General features: G+C 42.8%; 1 pseudogene; it reads left to right on the top strand.

The window, feature by feature from the left end:
- The first annotated feature begins 278 nt into the window (after window positions 1–278).
- LOC115178216 (zinc finger protein 239-like) lies at window positions 279–17,692 on the top strand (annotated as a pseudogene).
- Window positions 17,693–19,507: the final 1,815 nt, after the last annotated feature.

The raw sequence follows: 19,507 nt of genomic DNA, 5'->3' as shown, positions 1-19,507 counted from the left end.
ATTTCTACTTCAAATTTCAAAGGCATGCAAAAGGCACAAATTTCGTGGAGCAACCCTTGACATTTGCAACACAAACAGTATTTTAGGAAATCATGATGATGAAAGTGCCCGTATTTGGCCCTGTTTAGATATATCAATGCCTCTTGTAAGACCCTATGATTTTAAGAGACGGTCATAAGTTTACCATCTGTTTGATGTTCTCATTAACACAGGAGAGAGACATGACTATTGTGGATCCTCTGGGGAGCATCAACAACATCCTGATGCTGACGAGACAGAGAAGAGTCTCTCCAGATCAGAACACCAGATGGTACAGCTTGGTCTGGTCTAGCATACAGCTTGTTCTATCGGGGTCTGGGCTGGGTTTCTGTAAAGCACTTCATGACAACAGTTGCATCAGCATCCAAAATGATATGTGTCTATGTCCCCTCTTTATGGTTACCAGGACAACGCTAGCCCTTCCTCCCTCCCGGAGTCCCCGTGTCATGCCTTTCCCGGTAGCACCTTACTGCTGGGTATGAAGAGGTTGTCTGTGCTGCTGGTGGACTGCAGGAAAACAACGGGGCTGAGTGGAACTGTGAGAGGAGGAGAAGAGAAGAAAGGATCAGATTTGACTCATCAAAGTAAGTGCTGTAGTTTAGTTTGAACAAATAAAATAGATCTGCCCACTGGTATCTGTTACCAGGACAACCAGCAGAGTTCTGTTAGTTAACATGAATATAGACTGGTGTAAATTGATATCATATGAATATCATAACACTGAAAAAGGATTCTGCCAATGAAAAGCGAGAAGCCAATAGACTATAAAACCTTGATGAAAGTTAGCTTTAGAGAGAAAGTTTCAAGATGATCTGATGTAAGGTGCATGTTTTACAAAAACTTTTCCTAAAAACATCAATCAATCAAATGTATTTATAAAGCCCTTCTTACATCAGCTGATATCTCAAAGTGCTGTGCAGTCGTGGCCAAAAGTTTTGAGAATGACACAAATATTAATTTCCACAAAGTTTGCTGCCTCAGTTTGTATGATGGCAATTTGCATATACTCCAGAATGTTATGAAGAGTGATCAGATGAATTGCAATTAATTGCAAAGTCCCTCTTTGCCATGCAAATGAACTGAATCCCTTCACAGGCAAGGATATTGCTGCCAGTAAGATTGCACCTAAACCAACCATTTATCGGATCATCAAGAACTTCAAGGAGAGCGGTTCTATTGTTGTGAAGAAGGCTTCAGGGAGCCCAAGAAAGTCCAGCAAGCGCCAGGAACGTCTCCTAAAGTAGATTCAGCTGCGGGATTGGGGCACCACCAGTACAGAGCTTGCTCAGGAATGGCAGCAGGCAGGTGTGAGTGCATCTGCACGCACAGTGAGGCGAAGACTTTTGGAGGATGGCCTGGTGTTAAGTAGGGCAGCAAAGAAGCCATTTCTCTCCAGGAAAAACATCAGGGACAGACTGATATTCTGCAAAAGGTACAGGGATTGGACTACTGAGGACTGGGGTGAAGTCATTTTCTCTGATGAATCCCCTTTCCGATTGTTTGGGGCATCCGGAAAAAAGCTTGTCCGGAGAAGACAAGGTGAGCGCTACCATCAGTCCTGTGTCATGCCAACAGTAAAGCATCCCGAGACCATTCATGTGTGGGGTTGCTTCTCAGCCAAGGGAGTGGGCTCACTTACAGTTTTGCCTAAGAACACAGCCATGAATAAAGAATGGTACCAACACATCCTCCGAGAGCAACTTCTCCCAACCATCCAGGAACAGTTTGGTGACGAACAATGCCTTTTCCAGCATGATGGAACAACTTGCCATAAGTCAAAAGTTATAACTAAGTCGCTCGGGGAACAAAACATCGATATTTTGGGTCCATGGCCAGGAAACTCCCCAGACCTTAATACCATTGAGAACTTGTGGTCAATCCTCAAGAGGCGGGTGGACAAACGAAAACCCACAAATTCTGACAAACTCCAAGCATTAGTTATGCAAGAATGGGCTGCCATCAGTCAGGATGAGGCCCAGAAGTTAATTGACAGCATGCCAGGGTGGATTGCGTAGGTTTTGAAAAAGGGTCAACAATGCAAATATTGACTCTTTGCATCAACTTCATGTAATTGTCAATAAAAGCATTTTACTCTTATGAAATGCTTGTAATTATACTTCTATATTCCATAGTAACATCTGACAAAAATATCCAAAGACACTGAAGCAGCAAACTTTGTGGAAATTAATATTTGTGTCATTCTCAAAACTTTTGGCCACGACTGTACAGAAACCCAGCCTAAAACCCCAAACAGCAAGCAATGCAGGTGTAGAAGCACGGTGGCTAGGAAAAACTCCCTAGAGAGGCCAGAACCTAGGAAGAAACCTAGAGAGGAACCAGGCTATGAGGGGTGGCCAGTCTTCTTCTGGCTGTGCTGGGTGGAGATTATAACAGAACATGGCCAACATGTTGAAATGTTCATAGATGACCAGCAGGGTCAAATGCCATTTACTTCAGGAGTAAATGGCAGTTGGCTTTTCATTGCCGATCATTCAGAGTATCTCTACCGCTCCTGCTGTCTCTAGAGAGTTGAAAACAGCAGGTCTGGGACAGGGAGCACGTCCGTGAACAGGTCAGGGTTCCATAGTCGCAGGCAGAACAGTTGAAACTGGAGCAGCAGCACGGCCAGGTGGACTGGGGGACAGCAAGGAGTCATCAGGCAAGGTAGTCCTGAGGCATGGTCCTAGGGCTCAGGTCCTCCGAGAGAGAGAGAGAGAGAATTAGAGAGAGCATAAATTCACACAGGACACCGGATAAGACAGGAGAAATACGCCACATATAACAGACTGACCCTAGCCCCCCAACACAAACTTCTGCAGCATAAATACTGGAGGCTGAGACAGGAGGGATCGGGAGACACTGTGGCCTCATCCGACGATACCCCCTGACAGGTCCAAACAGGCAGGATATAATCCCAACCACTTTGCCAAAGCACAGCCCTCACACCACTAGAGGGATATCTCCAACCACCAACTTACCATCCTGAGACAAGGCCGAGTATAGCCCACAAAGATCTCCGCCACGGCACAACCCAAGGGGGGGCGCCAACCCGGACAGGAAGATCACGTCAGTGACTCAACCCACTCAAGTGACGCACCCCTCCTAGGGACGGCATGGAAGAGCACCAGTAAGCCAGTGACTCAGTCCCTGTAATAGGGTTAGAGGCAGAGAATCCAAGTGGAGAGAGGGGAACCGGCCAGGCAGAGACAGCAAGAGCGTTGCTCCAGTGCCTTTCCGTTCACTTTCAAACTCCTGGGCCAGACTACACTCAATCATAGGACCTACTGAAGAGATGAGTCTTCAATAAAGACTTAAATGTTGAGACCGAGTCTGTGTCTCTCACATGGGTAGGCAGACGATTCCATAAAAATGGAGCTCTATAGGAGAAAGCCCTGCCTCCAGCTGTTTGCTTAGACATTTTAGGGACAGTAAGGAGGCCTGTGTCTTGTGACCGTAGCGTACGTGTAGGTATGTACGGCAGGACCAAATCGAAAAGATAGGTAGGAGCAAGCCCATGTAATGCTTTGTAGGTTAGCAGTAAAACCTTGAAATCAGACCATGCCAGGAAGCCAGTGTGGAGAGGCTAGCACTGGAGTAATATGATCAAATGTTTTGGTTCTAGTCAAGATTCTAGCAGCCGTGTTTAGCACTAACTGAAGTTTATTTAGTGCTTTATCCGGGTAGCCGGAAAGTAGAGCATTGTAGTAGTCTAACCTAGAAGTGACAAATGCATGGATTAATTTTTCTGCATCATTTTTGCAATGTTACGTAGATGGAAAAAAGCTGTCCTTGAAACAGTCTTGATATGTTCGGCAAAAGAGAGATCAGGGTCTAGAGTAACGCCGAGGTCCTTCACAGTTTTACTTGAGACGACTGTACAATCATCAAGATTAATTGTCAGATTCAACAGAAGATCTCTTTGTTTTTTGGGACCTAGAACAAGCATCTCTGTTTTGTCCGAGTTTAAAAGTAGAACATTTGCAGCCATCCACTTCCTTATGTTTGAAACACATGCTTCCAGGGAGGGCAATTTTGGGGCTTCACCATGTTTTGAAATGTACAGCTGTGTGTCATGCGCATAGCAGTGAAATTTAACATTATGTTTCCGAATGACATCTCCAAGAGGTAAAATATATAGTGAAAACAATGGTGGTCCTAAAACAGAACCTTGAGGAACACCGGAATTTACAGTTAATTTGTCAGAGGACAAACCATCCACAGAGACAAACAGATATCTTTCCGACAGATAAGATCTAAACCAGGCCAGAACCAATTTGGGTTTCCAATCTCTCCAAAAGAATGTGGTGATTGATGGTATCAAAAGCAGCACTAAGGTCTAGGAGCACGAGGACAGATGCAGAGCCTCGGTCTGACGCCATTAAAAGGTCATTTACCACCTTCACAAGTGCGGTCTCAGTGTTATGATGGGGTCTAAAACCAGACTGAAGCATTTCGTATACATTTTTTGTCTTCAGGAAGGCAGTGAATTTCAACAGCTTTTTCAAAAAAAATTGAGAGGAGTGGGAGATTCGATATAGGCCGATAGTTTTACATTTTGTCTGCATCAGGGTTTGGCTTTTTCAAGAGAGGCTTTATTACTGCCACTTTTAGTGAGTTTGGTACACATCCGGTGGATAGAGAGCCGTTTATTATGTTCAACATAGGAGGGCCAAGCACAGGAAGCAGCTCTTTCAGTAGTTTAGTTGGAATATGGTCCAGTATGCAGCTTGAAGGTTTAGAGGCCATGATTATTTTAATCAATGTGTCAAGAGATATAGTACTAAAACACTTTAGTGTCTACCGTGATCCTAGGTCCTGGCAGGGTTGTGCAGACTCAGGACAACGGAGCTTTGGAGGAATACGCAGATTTAAAGAGGAGTCCGTAATTTGCTTTCTAATGATCGTGATCTTTTCCTCGAAGAAGTTGATGAATTTATCACTGCTGAGGTGAAAGCCATCCTCTCTTGGGGAATGCTGCTTTTTAGTTAGCTTTGCAACAGTATCAAAAATACATTTTGGATTGTTCTTATTTTCCTCAATTAAGTTGGAAAAATAGGATGATCGAGCAGCAGTGAGGGCTCTTCGATACTGCACGGTACTGTCTTTCCAAGCTAGTCGGAGAAGACTTCCAGTTTGGTGTGGCGCCATTTCCGTTACAATTTTCTGGAAGCTTGCTTCAAAGCTCGGGTATTTTCTGTATACCAGGGAGCTAGTTTCTTATGACAAATGTTTTTAGGGGTGCGACTGCATCTAGAGTATTGCGCAAGGTTAAATTGAGTTCCTCAGTTAGGTGGTTAATTGATTTTTGTACTCTGACGTCCTTGGGTTGGCGGAGGGAGTCTAGAAGGGCATGCGGCTACGGAACCCTGACCTGTTCACCGGACGTGCTTGTTGCACCCTCGACAACTACAATGATTATTATTATTTGACCATGCTGGTCATTTATGAACATTTTAACATCTTGACCATGTTCTGTTATAATATCCACCCGGCACAGCCAGAAGAGGACTGGCCACCCCTCATAGCCTGGTTCCTCTCTAGGTTTCTTCCTAGGTTTTTGGCCTTTCTAGGGAGTTTTTCCTAGCCACCGTGCTTCTTTCACATGCATTGCTTGCTGTTTGGGGTTTTATGCTGGGTTTCTGTACAGCACTTTGAGATTTCAGCTGATATACGAAGGGCTATATAAATACATTTGATTTGATTTTGATTTGATTTGATCTAGGAATCTTTGGGTTGTCTGAGAATTTATTGCACGACTTTTGATGATCCTTGGTTGGGGCCTGAGCAGATTATTTGCTGCGATTGCAAACGTAAAAAAATGGTGGTCCGATAGCCCAGGATTATGAGGAAAAACATTAAGATCCACAACATTTATTCCACGGGACAAAACTAGGTCCAGAGTATGACTGTGGCAATGAGTAGGTCCGGAGATATGTTTCACAAAACCCACTGAGTCGATGATGGCTCCGAAAGCCTTTTGGAGTGGGTCTGTGGACTTTTCCATGTGAATGTTAAAGTCACCAAAAATGTTAATATTATCTGCCATGACTACAAGGTCCGATTAGGAATTCAGGGAACTCAGTGAGGAACGCTGTATATAGCCCAGGAGGCCTGTAAACAGTAGCTATAAAAAGTGATTGAGTCGGCTGCATAGATTTCATGACTAGAAGCTCAAAAGACGAAAACATATTTTTGTTGGTAAATTGAAATTTGCTATCATAAATGTTAGCAACACCTCTGCCTTTGCGGGACGCGCGGGGGATATGGTCACTAGTGTAACCAGGAGGTGAGGCCCCATTTAACACAGTAAATTCATCAGGCTTAAGCCATGTTTCAGTCAGGCCAATCACATCAAGATTATGATCAGTGATTAGTTAATTGACTATAACTGCCTTGGAAGTGAGGGATCTAACATTAAGTAGCACTATTTTGAGATGTGAGGTATCACAATCTCTTTCAATAATGGCAGGAATGGAGGAGGTCTTTATTCCAGTGAGATTGCTAAGGCGAACACCGCCATGTTTAGTTTTCCCCAACCTAGGTAAAGGCACAGACACGGTCTCAATGGGGAAAGCTGAGCTGACTACACTGACTGTGCTAATGGCAGACTCCACTAAGCTGGCAGGCTGGCTAACAGCCTGCTGCCTGGCCTTCACCCTATCTCATTGTGGAGCTAGGAGTTAGAGCCCTGTCTATGTTCGTAGATAAGATGAGAGCACCCCTCCAGCTAGGATGGAGTCCGTCACTCCTCAACAGGCCAGGCTTGGTCCTGTTTGTGGGTGAGTCCCAGAAAGAGGGCCAATTATCTACAAATTCTATCTTTTGGGAGGGGCAGAAAACAGTTTTCAACCAGTGATTGAGTTATGAGACTCTGCTGTAGAGCTCATCACTCCCCCTAACTGGGAGGGGGCCAGAGACAATTACTCAATGCCGACACATCTTTCTAGCTGATTTACTCGCTGAAGCTACGTTGCGCTTGGTGACCTCTGACTCTTTCATCTTAACCTCATTGGTGCCGACGTGGATAACAATATCTCTATACTCTCTACACTCGCCAGTTTTAGCTTTAGCCAGCACCATCTTCAGATTAGCCTTAACATCGGTAGCCCTGCCCCCTGGTAAACAGTGCATGATCGCTGGATGATTCATTTTAAGTCTAATACTGCGGGTAATGGAGTCACCAATGACTAGGGTTTTCAATTTGTCAGAGCTAATGGTGGGAGACTTCGGCATCTCAGACCCTGAAACGGGAGGAGTAGAGACCAGAGAAGGCTCGGCCTCTGACTCGCTGCTTAATGGGGAGAACCGGTTGAAAGTTTCTGTCGGCTGAATGAGCGACACCGGTTGAGCATTCCTACAGCATTTCCCTCCAGAAGCCATGAGAAAGTTGTCCGGCTGCGGGGACCGTGTGAGGGGATTTATACTACTATCTGTACTTACTGGTGGCACAGACGCTGTTTCATCCTTTCCTACACTGAAATGACCCTTGCCTAACGGCTCCGTCTGAAGCTGGGCTTGCAATACGGCTATCCTCGCCATAAGGCGATCGTTCTCCTGTATATTATGAGTACAGCGACTGCAATTAGAAGGCCTCATGTTAATGTTACTACTTAGCTTCGGCTGGTGGAGGTCCTGACGAACCACGTCCAGATAAAGCGTCCGGAGTGAAAAAGTTGAATGAAAAAAGTTGAGCGAGGGGAAAAACTAAAAATATAAACGGTAATTAAAAAATAAAAACCTTAAAGTTGGCAGGTAGCAAATTATGTATCTTACATTGCCTGTCCCAGTCAACCCCCTGTCTTTACAAGACTCTAGAACTAAACTCCAGACACTTCAATGTGGTCTGTATTGCTTCATTAACATCTGATCTACACAACTTGTTAAAAATGTCAAATATTTTTTTTTATAACAAGCTCCGTAAGCTTTTTCTAAAAGCCATGACATGTGATTGAATGAAAAGCTTCTTTTTTTTGGTCTTGGCCTCCGTCTCTGTTGTCGTGTCTTTGGCTATGCCGGATTAAGTGATATGACATGCTAACTTATAAAATTATTTCTCTGTAATTAATATTACCTGATTAAGCTAATCATGTAAATGTAATTAACTAGAAAGTCGGGGCACCACAGAAGAACGTTTATAGAGCTGTTATCTTCTGAATAAACTCTTAAAATACTTAGTAATATTTTACATCGATAGCAGTCAATATTAACCCTAATCTTATTTTCAGTCTCATCATGAAAGTTGTAAATTCTTGGTTATCTTCACGAACCCTGGCTAACAAGTTGAATCAGCAATACAAAATTGGGTTTAATTATTTATTTACTAAATACCTAACTAATCACACAGAATTACAAATACACCGAATACAATGATGTCATACAGAAAACGTCCTGGTGGACGGAACCTGTATGAAAGCTGGTTACACAAAGGAAAAGGGGGTTGGGCTTGAATGAAAGAGCGGGAAGGTTTAGGAACAAAGAAACAGCAGCTATGCTATCGTAAATACATTATCTTATGCATTCTAAATTACCGCCCATTTGGAAAAGGAAAATGCAATAAATATTTACTCTGAGCTGCGCTTCGGTAGATTGGTCGTAGATGCTGGCCGGGTTGGCCAACAGATCTCCCTGTAGTTGAAGAATTGGCAAATTGGATACGTGGTGGTCTCTTCGTCTGGTTGTTAGACTGGATCCGTCGTCCATCCTTTCCTAGCCCACGTTAGCAGCGGCTAACTCAACGGCTAGGAAGTATCACTTCTGTAGTGAATAAGCTCAAAGTTCATACCATTCGCCATCAAAGCTCACGCCGAGGTTGGCTTAGTTCTGTCCTTGATATGTGTCTAGTTAACATGTGTGTCCTTCTGACGTAGAGGCTGCAGTCCTCACGTACTGGAACCACACTGGCCATCCCCTCGTCAAAGGCTTATATAGTGGAGAGGGGGGAAGGAGGCGCCCCATCGTTTATAACCCCATGTCTCTTCACAGGGTTGGCCACTGATCGGGCAGCGCACTTTCCTTATGAAAACCCAATTCTCTCATTTGGAAGCTAAAATTACATTTAATCTCCTAACAAACAATTTCAATATCAAACATTTCAATTGCATAACAATTCCATGTGACTCTGATAACTAGAGGGTGTATACTTTCTCAGGTACAGTTTATGTCGTCCTGTCATCAATCATAATGTCTCAGATAACAATGAACTGACATACATACTCATTACGTTATCAAGCATATTTCCAACTGGTTTTATTAACAAAAGATGGTTCCTTTCCCCATTTGTTTGATGTTCCCAGACTCTCTATATTTAACACAGGCTATTCAAGTCCTTCAGTAGGGTCAGAGAGAGAGGGGAAGGGAGAAGGTATTTATGGGGGGGTCATAAACCTTACCCACAGGCCAACGTCATGACACTGTAATGGACAAAATTCATTTAATTTCCTACTTTAACAGGTCAAATAAAGCCTGAACTCCGACATATAGACCTTAAAGAACATGGTTTCATTTCATGTGTAACTGATGCCAGTGTGCTGCTAACAGTTTAGTTTCCTCCACTGTCCCCATACTGGACTCAAACCAGTGATCCTCTGCTTCTCAACACACGTCACCGCCCTCCTTGATAATTAACTCTATTCAGAGTTCTAGAGCCACACACTCACTATAGCACAATAAGTGGTGTGTATTTAACAGATGGTGAGATCAGAAACAAATCAGTCCCTTTGTTTGCTCTGTTTCAGAGCGACTCTGCTTTCTGACAAGGGAAAGCCTTTTCAACTATAAAGGTGTATTTGTCTGTGTCGTGGAAATATTGAATCCAATATTTTTCAGATACCGGAGCTTGTGAATTCAAATAGACTTTATTACAAAAGTAACAGAAGCCGAGCAATTCCATGGAACGATTGACTTGTCTTGTTCAAAACATCAGTATTTATACATTTCCACTAGACATGTTCCCTCCTTTCTATGTAAATGATTAACTCCCCTTGGCCTTGCGCCACCATTATCTTTCTGTTTTAATTCTGGCTTGTTTACGCCCACATCTGACTCAGTTTAGATTATATTGGTGGCGCACTCTAGTGGTAGCATGAGACGGAGTCTACAACCCACACAAGTGGCTCAGGTAGTGCAGCTCATCCAGGATGGCACATCAATGTGAGCTGTGGCAAGAAGGTTTGCTGTGTCTGTCAGCGTAGTGTCCAGAGCATGGAGGCGCTACCAGGAGACAGGCCAGTACATCAGGAGACGTGGAGGAGGCCGTAGGAGGGCAACAACCCAGCAGCAGGACCGCTACCTCCGCCTTTGTGCAAGGAGGAGCAGGAGGGATCACTGCCAGAGCCCTGCAAAATGACCTCCAGCAGGCCACAAATGTGCATGTGTCTGCTCAAACGGTCAGAAACAGACTCCATGAGGGTGGTATGAGGGCCCGACGTCCACAGGTGGGGGTTGTGCTTACAGCCCAACACCGTGCAGGACGTTTGGCATTTGCCAGAGAACACCAAGATTGGCAAATTCGCCACTGGCGCCCTGTGCTCTTCACAGATGAAAGCAGGTTCACACTGAGCACGTGACAGAGTCTGGAGACGCCGTGGAGAACGTTCTGCTGCCTGCAACATCCTCCAGCATGACCGGTTTGGCGGTGGGTCAGTCATGGTGTGGGGTGGCATTTCTTTGGGGGGCCGCACAGCCCTCCATGTGCTCGCCAGAGGTAGCCTGACTGCCATTAGGTACCGAGATGAGATCCTCAGACCCCTTGTGAGACCATATGCTGGTGCGGTTGGCCCTGGGTTCCTCCTAATGCAAGACAATGCTAGACCTCATGTGGCTGGAGTGTGTCAGCAGTTCCTGCAAGAGGAAGGCATTGATGCTATGGACTGGCTCGCCCGTTCCCCAGACCTGAATCCAATTGAGCACATCTGGGACATCATGTCTTGCTCCATCCACCAACGCCACATTGCACCACAGACTGTCCAGGAGTTGGCGGATGCTTTAGTCCAGGTCTGGGAGGAGATCCCTCAGGAGACCATCCGCCACCTCATCAGGAGCATGCCCAGGCGTTGTAGGGAGGTCATACAGGCACGTGGAGGCCACACACACTACTGAGCCTCATTTTGACTTGTTTTAAGGACATTACATCAAAGTTGGATCAGCCTGTAGTGTGGTTTTCCACTTTAATTTTGAGTGTGACTCCAAATCCAGACCTCCATGGGTTGATAAATTGGATTTCCATTGATTATTTTTGTGTGATTTTGTTGTCAGCACATTCAACTATGTAAAGAAAAAAGTATTTAATAAGATTATTTCATTCATTCAGATCTAGGATGTGTTGTTTAAGTGTTCCCTTTATTTTTTTGAGCAGTGTATATGGATTTTACCCGCTTTCAAATTTTTTTTCTCCCAAAAAACACATTCTGTGAAGTGCTCAGTTTTTTGGCGGCATGAAGCTTTCATTAGACCAATGAAATTGCCGAACAGTTAAGGTCAAACAACTTTTTTGTTTGCTGTTTAGATTAAATTGAGCGCTCTCAAACTTCCCATCATTCTGATTACGGTAGTCATTTTGTCACCCTCATCATGGCAAAGACACGGAGAAATGCATATGATGCAGCTTTCAAGTTGAAGGCAATTGATCTGGCTGTTGGAAAAGGAAATAGAGCTGCTGCACGGGAGCTTGGTCTTAATGAGTCGATGATAAGACGTTGGAAACAGCAGCGTGTGTCACGGTTGTCGTTGGAAATGGAGGACCAAAACGCAGCAGGTATGTGTACGCTCATCTTGACATTTATTAACTCAGAATGAACACACCAAAACAACAAAACGAAACGAACAACGAAACAGTCTTGAAAGGCTCACTCGGCAAAACAAGAAACAATCTCCCACAATTAAACAGACAAACACACCCAACTAATATAGGACTTCCAATCAAAGGCAACACCACACAGCTGCCTTCAATTGGAAGTCCACCCCAATTAACCAAACATAGACATACAACTAACTAGATCAACATAGAAATATGTAAACAAGGAACAGTGCCCAAAAACCCCGGAATACTTAAATCAAATGCCCTTTTTAGAAAAACACCACCCCTAACCACATAAAACAAATACCCTCTGCCACGTCCTGACCATACTACAATACCAATTAACCCTTATACTGGCCAGGATGTGACAGCGTGAGGAATTGACTCAGTGCAAAAAGACAACTAAAGCTTACTGCTAATTTTTAATTTTTTGTTACAAGCCGTGTTTCGTTAAAGCCTATTTATTTTTGTTACAAGCCGTGTTTCGTTAAAGCCTGTGTAAAGTTCATTTGTTTCAATGTACCGGTAGGCATCTGCGGCTTAGACGTGCGACTTTTTTATGTTCAAAATAATATATTTTTTAATTCAGTGGGTGCGGCTTATATTCAGGTGCGCTTAATAGTCCTGAAATGACGGTAGATACCTCTTAGTTCTGTTTCTTCACGTCTAGTGGTTATAACTCTATGTTGCCCCAGACAGTCTGGTCTTTGTTGGCTTAGCTTAGTTTATTCACATAGATACCTCTTAGTTCTGTTTCTTCATGTCTAGTGGTTATAAGTCTATTTTGGACCATTCCTGTACATCCACATGGTTTCCACCCTTATTCTGCTTACACATGTCTAATGTTAAACCTTATATTGCTTCTTCTTCCTACTTCCAAAGGAAATAGTATTGGTACTGGAAAATCACCAGGTGACTGGAGACTCCAACATGGGTACTGGAAAATTACCAAAGAACTGGATTTTTCCCCAACAGCTGCCATTTAGGCTGCAACAACAATACAGTGGGGGAACACCCCCTGATCTGTTGTTTTATGAAGGGTCACCTACGCCCAGTACCCAAACAGCTAGTCCCATTTTGGGATTTTTCTCTTGTGCTTGAGGCTATTGCTGCTGTTGGAGCCACTGGAAAGAGTAGGAATTAGATTTATATTGTTTAAAACCGCTTTACTTTAGCCATTACATCCGTATAATGAGTTACACCCCCATACCTTCATGAGGTTCTATAGTAGCAAGGATCTGACACCTCCGGAGGGCTTGATGGCTCAATCCACCAGAGGTATGGCTACATCATAGGCATTGTTCTTAGGCATCTCTGGTCAAGAGATCTGTAATGCAGCATGTTGTGGTGATGTACCTTCATGAGGTTCTACTGACTGGACATCACTGCACATACGGTGAGTAGAGTGGGGACCTCTGAGGGATGATCCTGTCTAGACTTGGCCTCAGAAAGTATATGAGCTCTATGGCAGACCTCAGAGGGATGATCCTGTCTAGACTTGGCATTACAGTATATTATGTTAAACAAAATCTATATATTTGTCAATATTCATAAATTGTTGTAAGAAATGTTTGAACGAAATCAAAATACAAATGAAATTGTATTTTATTTGTCACATGCGATGAATACAACCTTACTGTGAAATGCTGAATAGAACAGGTGTAGACCTTACTGTGAAATGCTTACTTACAAGCCCTTAACCAATACTGCAGTTTTAAGAAAAAAATAGATAACTAAAGAATAATTAAAGAGCAGCAGTAAAATAACAGTAGCGAGTCTGACTCTGTACCAGTATTACCTATATACAATGTGGAGGCTGTATACAGGATGTTCCGGTACAGAGTCAATGTGGAGGCTGTATACAGGATGTACCGGTACAGAGTCAATGTGGAGGCTGTATACAGGATGTACCGGTACAGAGTCAATGTGGAGGCTGTATACAGGGGGTACCGGTACAGAGTCAATGTGGAGGCTGTATACAGGATGTACCGGTACAGAGTCAATGTGGAGGCTGTATACAGGGGGTACTGGTACAGGTTAGTCAAGGAAAAATACTATTACAGAGCAAGTGGTAAAGATTCATATGACACCCATTGTTGGAGGACTGTAGCATCTAATGATGAAACATTATGGAGTCTTAAAGAAGAACTGGGATGGAAAGGAAAGGGGATACCTAGTCAGTCACAACTGAATGCATTCAACTGAAATGTACCTTCCGCATTGAACCCAACCCCTCTGAATCAGAGTGGGGGCTGCCTTAATCGACGTCCACGTCATCGGCGCCCGGGGAGCAGTTGTTGGGGGTTAACTGCCTTGCTCGAGCAGAACGGCAGCTTTTTACACCTTGCGGATTCGAACCAGCGACCTTTCGGTTACTAGCCCAACATTCTTAACCTCAAGTCTACAAATGTCCAACTTCAATTCATTATTTCTCGATGATGCTTTAAAGAAGAAGTTTACCCAACATCCAGAAACTCCTAAGTGATTCCATACTATGAAACTAGTCCAGTGGAGTTTTCCCTCTCCCCCTCTATCTCCCTGTAGTGTTGAACTGAAACAGCTGCAAGAACGTGACTTGTGATGTTGCTGGATGCGGGCCTCACTCTGCTGCCAAAATATATACAAATATGTCATAGTGAATTCATGACATGTGAATGAAAAATTGAGCTGAGGTGCATCCTGTTTCCATTGATCATCCTTGAGATGTTGTTTCTACAACTTTACCTGTGGTAAATTGACTTGATTGGACATGATTTGGATAAGGTCCCACAATCGACAGTGCATGTCAGAGCAAAAACCAAGCCCTGAGGTGTTGTCCTTGAGAGAGGGTTGAGTGACAGCACAGATTGGGGGAAGTGTACCAAAACATTTCTGCAACATTGCAGGTCCAAAAAAACACAAGGGCCTCGATCATATACACAACAAAAATATAAATGTAACAATTTCAACGATTTACAGTTCATATAAGGAAATCAGTCAATGTAAATTAATTAATTAGGCCCTAATCTATGTACCTCACATGACTGGGCAGGGGCACAGCCATGGGTGGGTTTGGGAGGGCATAAGCCCACCCACTGGGGAGCCAGGCCCAGCCAATGAGAATGAGTTTTCCTCACAAAAGAGCTTTATTACAGAGAGAAATACTCCTCAGTTTCATCATCTGTCCAGGTGGCTGGTCTCAGACGATGTGGACCTCCTGGGCTGGCGTTGTTATATGTGGTCTGTGGTTGTGAGGCCGGTTGGATGTACTGCCAAATTCTCTAAAACGATGTTGGAGGCGGCTTATGGTAGAGAAATTAACATTCAATTTTCTGGCAACAGCTCCAGTGGATATACCTGCAGTCAGCATGCCAATTGCACGCTCCCTCAACTTGAGACATCTGTGGTGTTGTGTGACAAAACTGCACATTTTAGAGTGACCTTTTATTCTCCCCAGCACAAGGTGTAATGATCATGCTGTTTAATCGGCTTCTTGATATGCCACACCTGTCAAGTGGATGGATTATCTTGGCAAAGGAGAAATGTTCACTAACAGGGATGTAAACAAATTTGTGCACCAAATTTTGTGCGAAAGTGAAGAATTCTGGGATTTTTTATTTCAGCTCATGAAACATGGGACCAACACTTTACATGTTGTATTTATATTTTTTGGAACATCTACCCAAATCGACAACGGGGAGATCCTACTGTGCTTTGTGTCTGTCTCTAAGTTTTGGACTTCCACACAAAATGACTTCTTTACTTATTTTAGGGTTTAAGGAAGTGTGTAGGTCCCATTCTGTATCATACAGCTATGAAGGTTATATATTTACAACCACCTGCTTGATAGGAATCCAGGGATGTCTGTGTCTTGAGTGTCGTAGAACTGTCTTGTGTATTGTGTTCTGACTTATAAAACAGAATGAATAAGTAATGTAAACATATCAGTAATTACCAGGATGCTCTACAATTTTTTTTTTTAAATCACACGAAGATTGTTTAAAATTATGAAATGTTTGAAAACTGGCCTCAGGTTATTGAGGGATCTGATTTGGATTAAACCTCATAGCAAGGCAGTTTTGTGGAGATTTAATTCTGGTCTCTCTTTAAATAAACACTGTTTTTGGCAGGAGGAAAACCAAACTTGAAGGAACCAAAGACATCCAAACCAGCAATAAGACACCTCTGCTGCCAGTGTGGAAAGAGTTTTAACCAGTTAGGAAGCCTGAAAAGACATGAGAGGATACACACAGGGGAGAAGCCATACCATTGCTCCCAGTGTGGAACGAGTTTTAGCCAGATAGGAAGCCTGAAAGTTCACGAGCGAATACACACAGGGGAGAAGCCTTACCACTGCTCCCAGTGTGGAAAGTGTTTTAACCGGTCAGGAATGCTGAAACAACACATGAGACTGCACACAGGGGAGAATCCTTACAAATGCTCAGACTGTGGGAAGACATATTACTCATCACAGTCACTTAAAAGTCATGTGAGAATCCACACAGGGGAGAAGCCTTACCACTGCTTCAAGTGTGGAAAGAGTTTTAGCCACATAGGACACCTGAAAGCTCATGAGCGAATACACACAGGGGAGAAGCCTTACCACTGCTCCCATTGTGGAAAGAGATTTAGCCAGTTAGGACACCTGAAAGCTCATGAGCGAATACACACAGGGGAGAAGCCTTACCACTGCTCCCAGTGTGGAAAGACTTTTACCCACTTAGTACACCTGAAAGCTCATGAGCGAATACACACAGGGGAGAAGCCTTACCAATGCTCCCATTGTGGAAAGCGTTTTAGCCAGCTAGGACACTTGAAAGCTCATGAGCGAATACACACGGGGAGAAGACTTACCACTGCTCCCAGTGTGGAAAGAGTTTTAACGGGTCAGGAATGCTGAAAGAACACATGAGACTGCACACAGGGGAGAAGCCTTACAAATGCTCAGACTGTGGGAAGACATATTACTTATCACAGTCACTTAAATGTCATGTGAGAGTCCACACAGGAGAGAAGAATTACTTCTAGTGTGTAAATTGATATTTCACATCACATTGACTTCATTACTTCTCCTAGTGGGTAAATTGATATTTCACATCACATTGACTTCATTACTTCTCCTAGTGGGTAAATTGATATTTCACATCACATTTACTTCATTACTTCTCTTAGTGTGTAAATTGATATTTCACATCACATTGACTTCATTACTTCTCTTAGTGTGTAAATTGATATTTCACATCACATTGACTTAAAATTCATCAGAGAACATACACAGTGTTCCCGTTGTCTTATATTGTTGACTGAGAATGTGTTTACTTCTTATTACCAAATGAAATTGAATTGTACAAAGTATACTCAAACATTTGTGTGCTTTTATTAGAAATTAAGAATTGAATATGGAGTATGTCAGTTTGAATAGAAAGTAGATCAGATTCCATGTGTTTAAATGGTCCTTTTTTAAACTGTGACTATGTGTGTGTTTATATGCATGTGTCATTCCTCCAGCACTACAGATAATCAAGTGATATTTGGATGTGATGCATTTGCTCCATTGTTTACATTTGCGTTTTTGGCCCACTGATGATTTAATGAAATTAAAATGTTCACAGACTCTGTAATGGAAAATGTTAATTGTATGTGTCCACATAACTGAGCATGTGACTAACCTTGTGAAACTGTCCTATTATAATCTGTTCTTGGGAGTATCATTATGTGTTGCCAACCAGCTGCACCTGTGTATGAATAAAGTCCCTCCCAGGAACAGGAAACTATAAAGATATGTGCTCATCACCCAATGCTTCAGAAATTCAGACTGTCTACACTGCGCTGTGTAACTGTTATTCTCTCTGAGCTCAGAAATAAAGAATCTTGGTTTGACTTGGACTCCAGCAGATCCTTATTTTATAATATCCACCACAACTCTCCCACGGATTGTTGTTTCATCATTGTCTCAAGGAAGAGTTTCTCATTCCACTTTCCTGGGGGCATTTACAAGCCTTGTGATTTCCAATTATCTTGCTGTTAAATTCCCATGTACAGAATGAAAAATACAAGTTAAATGGGTTTCCATCACATTTTTAACTCTACTGATGATTTATTTATTGATTTTTCTCCCCAATTTTGTGGTATCCAATTGGCAGTAGTTAGTCTTGTCTCATCGCTGCAACTCCCGTACGGACTCGGGAGAGGCGAAGGTCGAGAGCCATGCCTCCTCCGAAACACAACCCACACTGCTTCTTGACATAATGCACATCGAACCCGGAAGCCAGCCGCACCAATGTGTCAGAGGAAACACCGTACACCTGGCGACCAAACAAAAACTGTTTAATAGCAAATGTGCTCTGCGGCTAGGCTACCTACATGATGAGATTATTATGGATGAGAGCGATATTATTTTATTTGTCAAATGGCAACCAATCATCAATCATCATGTCACCAGAATAAGACCATCAAAATGTATTGGAAAGGAGCAAGCTCATCATGTGCAGTTTCACCACCCTGTGAAGTTCATAACTTATTTCATCTGTAGCCTAATAAACTACATGGGTTCCCAATAACATATCATCGCGCGACTCCAAGTTAACTTCAATATGATGGTTGTTATATAAATATTTGTGCATAAAGGTGTTTGTACCGCCATTTCTCACATATTACATTTTTACTGATACAAAACGATCCCACTATGTCAAACGAACAAACAAATTGTCTGCCGGCATTTATAAAATTGTAAAGGCATATCCTGTTTCCAGGGGCAAAAATCTGATATCAACTTTGGAGGGGACAATTACAATAAATTTTCTCAAGAGCAATTCCTGAGGGGGACACCAAAAGTAGTGCTGTAACACATAGCCTACGTTGTAATATGGTAAATGTATATTGAGGAACCAAAGAAATAAGGTGTTTGCCGTACTCCTAACTACCGGTACCCAAAACTAAACAACTAATCACAACAGCAATACCATTGCCTTTAACAAATCTTAGTTCAGTCACCAGTTTAAGTTGAGAGTGAGTTGAGATTTTACAAGTCAAAAAATTTAGAACCTTTCATAATGTTGCCAAACAAAGACTCAACAAACTTACCTGAGACTCCCTGTCTCTGCCAGTCTGTCCCTGCATATCTGTCCCCAACTCTGCTGTCTGTGTGCCATCTGTTGCCTGCTCTGCCTAATGACATCATTGTGAAACATTTCCATTAGCATTTCACTTCTTTCTTATGAACATTTTAGCAACTAGTCTGAGATATTAGGCTACTACTGTTCTTACTTTGCGTTTTGGTGTACTGAAAAATACTCTGATGTCCGTCTTTTATTTTTCTGCCATTTTTCTACCTGGCTGGCTACACACACACAGTGTATAGGTTATTTACAGTAGGAGGTGGGCTTCTATCATCTTATCTTCTATCATTCTATATGGGCTTCGATCTAAAAGGTAGCTAGCAAATCTGAAACGGATTGCAGTGACAAGAGTTGACAGCTGTATGAGTTCACCATTTACACAACATATGCTGCAACCTTTTGTAATTTTAATAGTTTGTTTCATATTGGCTGGCTTCCAACAATATTGAATTTGCAAAGCTAGCGAGCACCAATTCCGTTTCATTGGTGTTTCCTATAATCTTTGCTACCCGGGTTAAATAAAGGTGAAATAAAATAAATAAATAAATAAAAGTTCCCTTGCGACAATTTAGCTTTT

Source organism: Salmo trutta, chromosome 38 (genome assembly GCF_901001165.1).
Source record: "Salmo trutta chromosome 38, fSalTru1.1, whole genome shotgun sequence".
Taxonomy (NCBI): Eukaryota; Metazoa; Chordata; class Actinopteri; order Salmoniformes; family Salmonidae; genus Salmo; species Salmo trutta.
The sequence above is the reverse complement of the archived record's forward strand: the minus strand, read 5'-3'. Positions and strand labels throughout refer to the sequence as shown.